Source organism: Gavialis gangeticus, unplaced genomic scaffold (assembly GCF_001723915.1).
Source record: "Gavialis gangeticus isolate Ggan-Ray unplaced genomic scaffold, GavGan_comp1, whole genome shotgun sequence".
Lineage (NCBI taxonomy): Eukaryota > Metazoa > Chordata > Crocodylia > Gavialidae > Gavialis > Gavialis gangeticus.
The window spans coordinates 7,835,243-7,848,097 of record NW_017729004.1 but is presented as its reverse complement, the minus strand read 5'-3'; the positions used below and the strand labels follow the sequence as shown (position 1 = coordinate 7,848,097).

At 45.6% G+C, this 12,855-nt stretch overlaps 1 long non-coding RNA gene across 1 annotated transcript; it reads left to right on the top strand.

Moving 5' to 3' along the window:
• The first annotated feature begins 2,237 nt into the window (after nt 1–2,237).
• On the top strand, nt 2,238–7,223 carry LOC109291189. Its single transcript, XR_002095767.1, has 2 exons — nt 2,238–4,453; nt 4,486–7,223. It is a non-coding gene; the product is annotated as an uncharacterized LOC109291189 (long non-coding RNA).
• Nucleotides 7,224–12,855: the final 5,632 nt, after the last annotated feature.

Here is a 12,855-nt window from a genome sequence, read left to right as displayed (position 1 = left end):
TAGCTAAGTCACATCAGTGCACATGTAGCCACACTAATGCACATTAACACAGTGTGCATCCATTGACTGGAACATTAGATTTGTAGGGCTCTTCCAAGTCATCAAATCCAGGCCTCTGCTGTTGCTGGCAACTGCACTATATAACCCCTTACAAAACCAGATCAACCGTCAACTTAATAGTAGTTGGGGGTTGCCCAGACTAGTCCTACTTAACTTGGAGTGTAATGGCAGAGGGGCTCAGCTATCCTGATCTGGATGCAAATGGCTTTTTTTCAAAGCTCCACGCTGGGTTTGTTGTCCATTGTCCCTAATATGAATTAGGTACCTGGTCAATCAGGCCAGAGAGCCAAAGGAGGCTGGATGTGATGCTAGTCAAAGTACCTCTTTTGGGGATACCTGGATATAGAAAGTAGTGCTTCTTCACCATGCTCCACCAGTATGCAGCAGCTTGGCCAGTTTAAATATAGCATTGTTCTTTATCTAGAATAGCAACTTCTCCCTCCCTGGAAGGCAGACAGACTATGGACAGAACCAGTGTACATGCCCAAATGGGAGGTATAAACACACTTTCAGATGCTATTTCACCCTCTTGTGGAATAGACTAGCCCTGTATAGCAACTGCTGGAGACAAATGGATGAGGGATCCCCCATATGTTTTAACCCTAGATCCTAGTGATTAGAGCAGGTAGAGAACAAGGTGCTAAATCCCTTCACTCAGAGGGCATTTGAACTCACCCATAGGCCATAAAATAGGCCTTATCCAGCATCCTCTCCATCCTTGCTCTTGAAGCTGATCCCCTGGTCAACCAAGAGAGGCAGATATGTGGTACCATGTGGAGAAGAAACCAGATGGCATGTGGCTCAGTGCGTTGGAAACTGTCCTGGATGGAAGAGGCCCATGGGTCCAACCTGATGAGGCAGTAACTCCAAATGAGGCAGTAACTTCCCCACTGCTCTCCATCCATTTTATTCAGTGCAAGGTGCAGTGGCTCAGCTTCAAAAGGAAGGTTGAAGATGGTTTTGGATGGTGCCTGAACACCATACTTGGTGTTGGGGCCATTTGCTGTGATGCACATTCAAACACTGGCTGTGTTAGAAGCTGGGTTGCCTGCTCTCTGGGTGAATGCCCTCATCAGGCAAAAATACAGGAGAGAGAGCCCGCCACCCCATACCTCCTCCGTGTCTTTCAAACATCTAGTAGTCATGGGGTTTTGCCTGGCTACAATTTCAAAACTCACCCAGCCCTATATGCATACCTGGGCATGCATATTCCATGCTGTACCTGTCCCATCCCAGGCAAAGCAAAAAGGAATCAAATGATTGAAAAGGCAGTAACGTTTTTAAGTAGTGTTCACTTCACGTCCATTGTTAATGTCAGGAATTAAGGTATTGTATGATTGTAAATAACAGACACTGATGGAAAACTATTGAGAAACCAAGAACATTAACCTATAGCAGTGAATTAAAGAAACTGAAGTGATCAGACAAGGGCAAAAAGTTGGATCGCAAACTCAGCTGCACAGCTTTTGAAAGGGTTCAGATTTGAACCCATTGTTAAGCTACCCTGGCTTTGGTTTCAGGGTGACTGTGAAACCCCAGGAGGCTCATCTGAGTTTCCTAGGGTGGTCACAGTCAAAATCTTATAAGACTAAATCGTTCTTTATCATTTCCAACCAAGGTAGGTAGTTTCTCTTTCATAATATGTCCGTCAGTCAAGCTGGTAGAAATATCCTGAGGATAGCTTGTGAGTTGTCAAGCTTGGGGGCATCTGAATCTAGCCAGTAGAATCATAGAAAATGAGGACTGGAAGGGACCTCAGGTGGTCACATCTAGTCCACCTCCTGCTCCCAGCAGGACCAGCCCCAACTACATCATCCCAGCCAAGGTCTTAAAAACCTCCAAGGATGGAGACTCCACCACCTGTCTGGGTAACCTGTTCCAGTGAATTACTACCTTCCCAGTGAGAACATTTTTCCTCATATCTAACCTAAACTTCCCTTGCTGCAACTTGAAACCATTGCTCCTTCTTCTGTCATCTGCCCCCACTGAGAACAGTCCAGCTCCATCCTCTTTCGAACCTGGGTTCAGGTAGTCAAAGACTGCTATTCAATCCCCATTCAATTTTCTCTTCTCCAGACTAAATAAGCCTAATTCTCTCAGCCTCTCCTAACAAGTTATGTCCCCCAGCCCCCAAACCATTTTTGTTACCCTGCACTGGACTCTCTCCAACTTGTCCACATCCTGTCTGTAGTGGGGGGCCCAAAACTGGACACAGGCCTCCAGATGTGGCCTCACCAGTGCTAAATAGAGAGGGGCAAAGTGAACTTTACAACCTGGCACCTGACTTATATGACTCCATAACCCTATGTTAGCTGCCATCTCTCTACCAGAAAGAAAGTGCAGAGGGTTTGGGGATCCCAGCAAAGAACAAAGGAAATGAAGGGAACCAGACCATCATCTACAATGACAGCCCCTCTGTTTAATCTGCATCATCGCAACATAGGTTTTGTTTTGCTCTTGTGTGCATCGAGTAAAATATAAAACACAAAAACTGCTTGATACTTGAGCTCTCACACCCTTTGCTGCCTCAAGTAGGGCTCCTCATTAATGCTATGCCCCTCACTTCTCTTTTTTTTTATAGTGGCTACACAAGTGAAGATAGTTCAAAGCCATACCCCAGGCTGCATCCTGCTAAAGGAAGTTGCAGCCTAACCAGCTCATGATTTAATGTCTAGGGAGCTGATTAGAACAGAATCAAAATGCCACAGTGGCTTCTTTCTTAGGGCAGCCTGTTGGGTTTAAGTGATGTTTTTAATATACTATTTTACTGCTTTATTCAGTGGAGGGAGGGGGAGTTGATCCTATGCTTTGCCTACTTCCTTAATAAAGAGAGAAGGTGCTTCTTTTGCAGTCCTAAAAATCTTGACTACAAGTAAACAGACATCTTACATGTTTTTTAGGTAACTGAAAAGTGAATAAGTACTTAATGATATTTTTAAGGGCTGTTTTTCCTGTCTGACTGGATACTGCCATTCCATAAATTGCTAGACACCTCAGGACTCAGCTTTGAGCTGGCCTTCTGCTACTGCTGTTTGCACATCACCAGCTCCTCATCTCTTCTCTTGATGACCGTCTCCGACTTCCACTGTGTTTTGTGTTGTTAAATTTCCCATTCACTAATGTTTCAGCACTGAAGTCTAGAAAACCTGGTTGCACTTGGTCTGATTTCTCCTAGGAAGGCTATTGCTGTTCATTAGGGCTGGACAAATGTTTGTCCAAACTTTCTATTTTCATTGAACAGCGAGGGGAAAAATGTTGATAATGTTTTTTAATCAAACAAGGAGAAAAATGACAAAATAGCTGTTTTTTTCTTTCTCTTGGTCTCTGACATGTGTTGTGTCCAGCCTTTGCCATTTCACACATTTAAAGACCAGATCTAAAAGCCAGCCCTCATCCTGTTCTACTGTTATAGTCCCCCACCACTGTCCCCCACCCATTTCCTGCTTCTAGGCACATGAGGTTTTGCTCTGTTCAGGGATTTTCAGAAAAGCAGCGGGTCATGGGTAGGTGTCTGAAATAACCCACAGCTTTCTGGATCCCAAGAGAACCCAACAAGCCAAGGTAATGCACCTCATTTACTGTATATGTGCAATGCCCTTTTTGAAATGTTTCCTTCGGTCTTGTGCCAGCATTGACATCCTTATTATTATTCCTATCAGGGCAGTGACCAGAGCCTCCAGGAAAAAAAGTCCAGGTGAGGACATGTGAAAAAAATAGTACGGGCTTGGGTACATGAACAAATTATCATGAAGCCAAAGACAATGGGGCTTTACCAAGCATCAGCTGCTCTGTGCTAATGACCTGAATGCTTGTTTTTACCTTGTGGTAAGTGCAGCTTAAAAAGGACTAAGTTACAATGGGTATGGTACTATGGTGTAAGAGTAGTTACCGTGGGTGTGGTACTATGGAGTAAGAATGAACACATGGCCAATTTGCACACCACAAATGACATGTAGTAAAGCCCCACCCTCCTTGGCTTCACTAGTTTGTTCCACAGCTGCTGCCTTAAGAGATCATGCCTGAATCAAAATGAGTACAATCTAACAAGATAATGAAAATATTGTTATCAGTCCCACTTTACAGATGAGTGGCTAAAGCATGGAAAGATCCATAGACTTTCCAAGGTCCCACAGGATGTCTTCTGAGTCTGGGAGTTGATTTCTTGAGTGCTAGTCCACCATTAGGTTAGTCATCCTACGATCCTCTCCATGATAGGTAGGGTGTGCTTTCATAAGCAAGAAGAATATAGGTATTGCCTAGCCTTGTTGAGTGACTCAGTCTCAAGCTACAGTGTTTGGCCTCTGCTAAGTTCAGCACTTCAAGTCAGCTCTCACACTGTGCTTGCTTTCTTCTCCTCCTTTTTGTTTTCTGAGCCACCTGCACGCAGAGAGATGTTTGCAATCTTCAGAAAGCACTTGAAATGAGACTATTCCCAGGGCATTTTGTCTAAAGCAGTGCCATGGGGAGCAAAAGAAAACCTTTCTCCCTGAATGTCTCAGAAGAAATGGTGGCTTTACATACCCAGTGGTCTTGCCCAACAATCTAAACTGGTTATGAAAACCATAAGATCTTCCATGAAACTTTGCTCATTTTGAGAAACAAACCCAAACCGAACTCGTTAAAAAAAATGGATTTCAAAACTCCTAGTCGTTGTTTTCTTTGTTTTTCATCATCGTCCTTTTATCATGCATCTCAGGTGTTGCACTTTTGGGCCCCAACCAGCACTGAAGGGTGTCAAGATACCGCTGGAAAAATTGCCCTCATAAAAATTCTTGCCATGCCCTTGAGCACTGGAAGGAGATCCTCACCTTCACTAGGAGATACACAGATTGGTGTCTGCAAACAGTAAACGTGGAGCACTTCAGAGAAATGTCTGAACATCTAGCTAACCCTTGACCTCTGAGCTGTGCCGGTATGCCTGTCCAACATGGGGAGAAGCCCGGTCTGGCCATATATAAGTGTTCTAGGGTGAACACAAGACCCTACCTTATCTGAATGGTCATTCAGCAGAAGCCCAGCAGTCGCTTTCTTGAAGAGCATCTAACCTAGGCCTACCACTAGATTTTTGTAGTCCCTTCAAATGCAAGCTGAGTGCAGCAGTAAATAGTATGGCTCATGCTGTAAAGAGGTGAGAAATGTATATCAAACCCAGTGGATCCCATGAGCCCCTCAAAACTATCCTGCCATGGGATAGTCAGCAAGCTGGGCCTTTGCTCAGCCTCTCCTTCTTGGCTCTGCCACTGTAGTGAAGTATACTTTTAAAAGGGCCTATGAGTGGGCCTATGAGCAGTGGAGCTATAGCATGGAAAAAAATGTGCCCTGGGCAGCTCTCTTTCACCCTTCACCACTTGTCTCTGCCTACCTTCTTGCTCCCAGGCTCAGGAAGAGCAGCAAGCAGGGCGCCATGCAGTACAAGGCACTCTGGGATACGCAGTCCTTCAGACTGGCAGTGGAATTTGCTGCTGTGTGGAAATTGCAACCCACTTTTTTGCTGTTGAAGCCCATGTCCAGAGGTAAAAAAAAAGTGCTGAATTGAGTACAAAAATGTAGTGGTCAGTTCCCCATGCCCCGCCTCCCGGCAACCACCCACTATACCCCGGCAGCAGCAAATTTCACTGCTGCTCTGCAAAGCTACTATTCTCAAAAATGCTTTGTGTTCTGTGACACACAGGTCATGTCTACACATGCTTTTCTGTGCGCCTAAATTTAACGAGCATTTGCTTAATGCGCATTAAGGTGATTTAGGCCCATGCCTACACGTGCACGTGCTGAGGTGCATTAACGTGGTGTGCGGACTGATTTGGGACTCAAGTCAGTCCCAAGTCAATCGACACACAGTGTTAATGTGGCTTAGCGCATCTATATATGCATTAAGGCGCTTTAGCGATTCACGCCTAAATTTGATACTTGCTTTTGCAGGTATCAAATTTGTGTGTGAATAGCCTACAATCTCCATTTTTAAATCGCATTAAAGGTGCACGCATGTAGACGTGCACTCTCAATGCACCTTAAATTGGGCTAAAGCACCTTAAATTGGCATGTGGAGACGTACCCACACTGCCTTTGCCAGCAAGGAGTGTCCTAGAGGTAGGTAACTCCCCCTCAGCCCCTGTCCCAGCACCCTTCCCTTAAGCAGTGACTGGGGCACATACCTCACTCGCCCAACCCATGTTACATTACTGAAGCTACTGACAAATGGTACACACCAGGGTATGCTGTCAAGTGGAACTGGAGATGGTGTCTGGCCAGTGACCTGTGTGTGTCAGCTATGCCAAGAGTTGTGTTTGGAACAGCCTGTCTTGAATCAGAGCTCTCAGTTATGTCTCTGGGCCCACAACCAAACCTTTAGTGAATACAGGCAGGATTGTACCCTCTAGTTTTACCCACTTCAGGCACACAGAATCGGCTGTGGATTGTGCCTACTATAACAGTAAGTGGTAAACTGAGTGGTGCATGCAGTGACACCTAATGATGCGCTCATGTGCAGCTCCACATGTCTTTGTTCTAGAGCTAAGTTCAGTTCAATGCATCTTGCACTTTCTGTATGACAATCCTGTAGCAGAACCTGACCAATGTGCCATGGGTTGAACCTTGCGCATTTTTCATTTGGATGTTCTGATTTTGCCATTTTCTTCCTTTTGCCTTTTGTGTGTGTGTGGGGGGGGTCATCCTTGTGAAGAATGAATGTGTGATATGAACTTTACTGTGTCTATCAGTAATTTAAGTAATCCGGGCCGCTGTGGACGCCTGTTTCAATGAACCTGACCACAGGACAGGAGTCTCCCAATGTCATTATGTACCTGTATAATCTGTAAAAACAAGCCTTTGTGTCTTCATTTGCTCTCCTGACTTCTTGTCTTTACAGTGGCAATACAACATGCTGCAACTCTGAAAAGAGCTGTGCCATGCTGATGTGTGTAAAGCTATATTTTGGCTTTTGACGGGGTCACCATATGAATTTATCAGCCCTTTGAGTCTAATATTAACACTTTTTTGTCACAATTGGTAATGGGATCTGGGTCATTGAATTTTGTTATGAAGTGAAAACACACAGCTGTCAGCTGCTGCTTACTAGACTAATCTTGATTTTGTGTTCTGAAAAACAGTACTGGATTTTAATATGTATACTGCTGGAAATGACACAATAAATGTATTCTCATTTTTGTATGTCTCTTCTGGGCTAATGGGGTTACCTTTCCTGGCTGAAAGTTACAGTGGGATCTCCCGAGGTGTTCTTGCTATGAAAGCCTTTGCGTGCAATCTGGCAAACTCAGTTCAGGAAAGATTAGGTGCATGGTCCTCCATATTAGCATTCTACTTCCATTATAACACCTGTGCGATGTTGTTCACATCACTCACTTCCTTGTGTGATATTACCTAAGAAACTGCTGTGCCAAGCCCAATGGGCTGCTAGGCTCAGGTGGGCTTTCCTGTCTGCCTAGCAAATGGACACATTACACATTGCACTTTTTTTAGTCTCATCTACACTCTAATATGGCCTCCTTATTGCTTTGTCAAATCAAAGCTATTTCTCGCACAATAGTTGCAAGGGTTTTGCTAATCCACATTTAAGCAGCCTAAGTGGAGCTGCAGTCACTTTTTGGCAGAAGAGGCTTCTAGGGTACACCAGAGCTTTATGCAATGTTTCCTTCTGGCCTCATATGCTCAGTCTTATGCCTCAAATGCACTTCTGTAACTGGCTTAGAAGCACAATGACCCTCACTCCACAATGATTAAGATTATAAGTATCTCCTGTACATGACTAGCCTCATGCATCACTTAAGCAGGATATATAGTTTTGTATTAGGAAGCTAGTGTGAGGCTCAGAGAGCAAGTTTGCACTGGAAGTCCATTGAGCCAAAACTGGCTCTTAATAGATGTCCCAACCTTGCAAACTAAGTGTTGGCATGAGATGGGGAAACCTTCCCCCACCCACCCCTCTACTGACTCACTGTGACTAATTCCAAAGAGAGCGCTGACATAGAGTGTGCACAGTCCAGGAAAATCTATTTTCCTGGTTTTCTAACCTTGATGCATTCAGGCTTCTGTCAAATCTGGTCTTGGATTTGTGGATAGTGCCTCAAACCCAAGGTAATGTATTTTGAATGAAGTATTTTATGCACCGTGGCTAGCTTTGTTCATCCAAACATGTATTTCCTGTGGAGATTTCCAGGCAGCTCTGGCCAAAGGTCTGTGGATAATTTATGCTACCCTTGCACCAACCTCTGCCCAGTCCAGAGGCCACTCTAAGCCAGATCCCCAGTTTGCATTGAACATCTGTGGTCCCAAAAGCCTACTTATGGCAATCAATCCCCACCAGGGCACAAGGATGTCCCCAGCCATGTCTTCTGCCCGCAGCCTGGCTGCAGAGAAGGATGAAATATGGGGCTCCCCGGTGCTACTGCCCAAGGATGCCTGACACCACAGGCCAGGTAATCCAACTCCATAGGAGCCTTTCCTTAGAACAACCCAACATCCTACCCATGATTCGTATTCGAGGTACACACAGTAATACCCATGCCCTTATATCACATTGCCAGGCAGGGCCCTGCTGAAGCATCACACTGCTCCACACATGCCGCCTCCTGAACTGGAAGCAATACAAACCTCTCTGAGGCTTTTGGATGGAGGGTCTTGCTCTTCTGTTCTGGGTCATGCTTATCGCCAAATTTGGAGACAGGAAGGATTTTTTTTTTTCTGCCCCTCCCAACTCAGCTTGCCAAGGGCTGTGTGGGGGTTTCTAAGATCTTTTAAGCATAAATGTATCAATTACCTCCCTGTCATTGCAGTGGCAAGGTATTGGTCATGCCTTCATCTCCCCTGCTTTACCTTTGCCATGTTATAGGGCAGGTGTGCTCAACCCCTCGCCTGCAGAGCCATGTAATCCAGCCTGTAGGTCTCCCCATGGGGCCGAAAATTTGGTGGTGGGGAAGCAGTGGTAATTAATGCCACCAAATTTCCAAACCGCTTGTGGCTAGATCAGCCCTGCATAAAGGAACTGGCCTTGTTCCTACATAGCTACATGGGCCCCTGGCTAGGCCATTCCCATGAACTTGGCTTAGCCCTAGCTGGGCCACGTGCCTAATCAGACCCATGAACCAGATCCAGGCTGTAGCAGGACTTAGCACTGTTCATCTGGCCTGCAGGCCACAAAGGTTGGACGCCAGCATCACAGGGCATCCTTAGTGCTTCTGGCTTTGTGTTTGTTGGGTGAGGGTTTGAAGTGGTGGCTGCAGAGCATTCACAGGTCAAGGGCTGTCGGGGAATGCAGGGAACCTGCCTCAGTGGCCCAGGAAGCCCCTTTCCACGTCTGTGTTCCTCTCTTGTGGGGTTCAGCTGGTAAATGAATGAGCTCTGATGAGAGGCAAAACTAACAGGAGCATAAACTTGAGTGGGCCTCTTTTGCTGTGAGAGGTAGCAGGCCAAAAGCAGCATGTCGTGATCCAGCCCAGCACTGCCTGGCACACTACATCAAGGATACAAGGATGCCCAGAGTGTGCAGCATATCAACACATCATGAATGTGTGCCACTTCTGTAACACATACATAAACTTTTCAGTGTTAGGATGCAGTTGGATCAGACAGCCTTGCTTTTCTGCAGCACTGGGGTAACATGCATTCAGTGGAAAGGGCCAGAAGATGGCCAACATCAATGTTTTGGACCCTTTCATCTATGCAGCCCTTACTCCAAAGTTGGAATTTTTACAACACTCACATCCCAACAATTCAAATAAAAAAATAAAAAAATATTTAAGGAATACATTAGAAGCCTTGGCATAAGTGCCTCCATCTTGTAGGCATCCTCCAGTACATAAAGGTTGGAACAACTTTTGGCTAACCTTGTGAAGAGACAGGCTCGCAAAGCCAGTTTCCACATTTTTACTGGGGTAAACAGGAAAGCACTGACTTAGGTCTTGGACTATAATCACACAAACAAAGCAAGTGAACCCCATTACCATAAGGAGCAGCACTCATTGTTAAGTATTGACATCTAACTGCTAACAGCTAAGGCCATCCTAATTAGTTAAGTATTTGTTATAAATTCTTCACTTAGCTGAGAAGGGGGGAGTCATCATGATCAACCCTTTCCATTAACAGAAACCCAATCAGGTTGAAGATGGATGGATTTGGTAATTGTATATAGATGATTGTCAATGGGGGGGAAGTGACAAATCATGGACCTGAGCTGGTGGAAGACCTGAACAAGAGCCCAGTGTTGCTGGGGGTCCATCCTACACCCTTTTTGCATTTCCATGCATTTTTGCATTTCCATTGTCTGATCCGAATGCCAGTTAAACATATGTTTAGCTTTCCAATAAAGCGACGCTCTTGAGAAGAGACAGGTGTGCTCTCTCTTTATTCTCCATCCAACAAAGCAAGTTCCCTTTGTTCTAATTTGGGGATAGAGGCCTTCCCTTCAAACTGCATGAACACTAAAAATGGTATGTCAATGCCTGGGGGAGGATGAGAGGAACCATAAACATTGTTGCATTATTATAAAATCCTACTGTAAGCTCTTATCGTGAAACCACTGCATCACCACAGGAACATGCCGCCCTCCATGTGTCAGCACTGTTGCAAAGTGGTTATTGTGACAGTAGCCTGCAAACCTAATGGGTACATCTTAACACATGATGCCCACTCCAAGAGGTAGCTCCTTCTCAAATTTCTGTCTTCATAGCCAGAGAAGGCTGAATGAGCCCTTGACTTGGAAGGGTAAACTTGTGTTGGAGGTTTTCTTCAGTTTGCAAACACATGAGATGCCTTCCCTTGTCACTTGTGTAATTGCACCCACCTGCCCACCCCAAATCAGTTGAAAAACGCATTATAAGCCCTTATGTAAACCCCACTTGAGCCTACCAGAGGGAGCTTCCCTCGTGGTGAAATACTGCCTGCAAAGGAAGTCCACTTGAGTGCTTTCCGCCCCTAGGTACCTACCTGGTGGATATTTTGTAATAGCTTTGTGCACTATTCTCCAGCAGGCTGCAAATATTAGCTCGATGCTGACAAACGCCATGAGGTGGCAGTAGCCCCCCACATACCTACACCACTTTTCTATTGTAGGATGGGTGAAAACCTTTTGTTTTTCACCAAACGCTGACAGGAAGCCGTACTTTCCCCCTTCCCCTTGTTACACACACTTTAGCATTCTCACGTCTGTAGCGAGGAAGGCATCAGCAGCCATTCACAGCCTGAGAACTGATAGGATGAAGTGTTAATAATAGCTGCCAAGTGTTGTGCTGTGCCAAGTGGGATCTTCAGTGCTCATTGTTTAAAAGACTAGTTTGCATAGTCAAAATCAATTTGCATATCACTCTCCACTTTGTCTCAGGGTCAATATGCTCTGCCCTAAAATGGTGAAGGAAAGCGTGCAGTATTCACAACAAGGCGGCTGAAGTGGGGTGAAAGACCCTAGCATAGGATCAGGGCACAGCACGTGGGGCGAAGGAGACAGAGCTAGGGTGTCTGGAGGGTTGTTAGGTGCACCAAGTGGGGGCAGTCCAAACAGCAGTATTGAGGTGACTAGATGAATGTCTTTAGGCATCTTGTTGGATCCCGTAAGAAGGTGCCTTGAGACAAGTTTCAACTGCAGTAGCTTTGGACATCCCACTCCCAATTTTAGGCTTTACTCTTGTTGGCATCTAGTGCATGGAGAGTCAGAGCAAGCGGGCAGGGCTTGTTTCTAGTCATGATACCTTGCAATTTTGGAGGCAGTGTTGGGAATTTTAGACATGTCCAAAATTTCCTATGTAATTAACACTCCATTACTGGACATGCCCAGAAGCAGCTCAATCTTGACAGTGATTGACCCCCATCTTCATCATTTCTTACTGCCTAATTTAGGCCGCTCTCTGCCCAACTTTCTGCCTTTTGCAGACACCATTCTTAGATATCTAGCACTACCCAGGTCTAGAAGACCTTGCCCCCTAACTGTAGGGAATGGATTTCACTAGGCATCTACATCATTCTAGGGATCTAGTCCAAGACCTGAGTTCACAATCGAAGTGGATAGGGGTGGGGGGATTTAAGCAGCTATATACCTTTGAAAATCTGGACCAAACAGATTTGGCGAAGATGACCTAGGAATTCCATGACAGAGCAGGATGTGAACCCAGGTGTTTCTGGGGCTTAAGCTACTGCCCTAACCATTAAGTCCTTGTTCCTCCAAACCAAGGAGACAAAGGTCCTTTTCTCAAGTGGTCATAGCTCCTGAAGATCTTCTAATTACGCAGCCAGGCTTTCAGTTCCTCCTTTGCAGGGATAAACTCTCACTATGAACAATCAGAGGGGAAGTTCACAGGAAGGCTGTCATGAAGAGTCCACCCCCTTTACTCTAATGTTTGTGATTCTTGCCTTGAATAAGGATCTTAAGATTTCACCCAAAATATGACCCCATTTTTGCAAATGGGAATATTAAAGCACACAAATTAATGAAGATATCTGAGGTTTTACCAAATGGCTAACAAGTTTAGCATTTGTTGGCTCTCAGGCCCTTCTCCAACCTTCTAGATCTAGGGTGCTCAACCCCAACCTGTGGGCCAAATCCAGCCCGCAGGGCTCCCCAGAAGTCTGGAATTTGGGTGGCAGGGGAATAGTGGCATGGCTGCCTGGCTGCCACATTTCCAAACCTGTGGGAAGCCGTGGGCCCTGCACACAGGATTGGGCACCCAATCACAGTGTACAAGGCTCGCCAGGGGTGGTGCCAGACCCCAGGGTCCAAATCCCAGCATGCAGTGCCAAGCCCCAGGGTCCAATCCCATTGTTGGGGGCCAGAAGGGGGTGGCACCAGGCCTC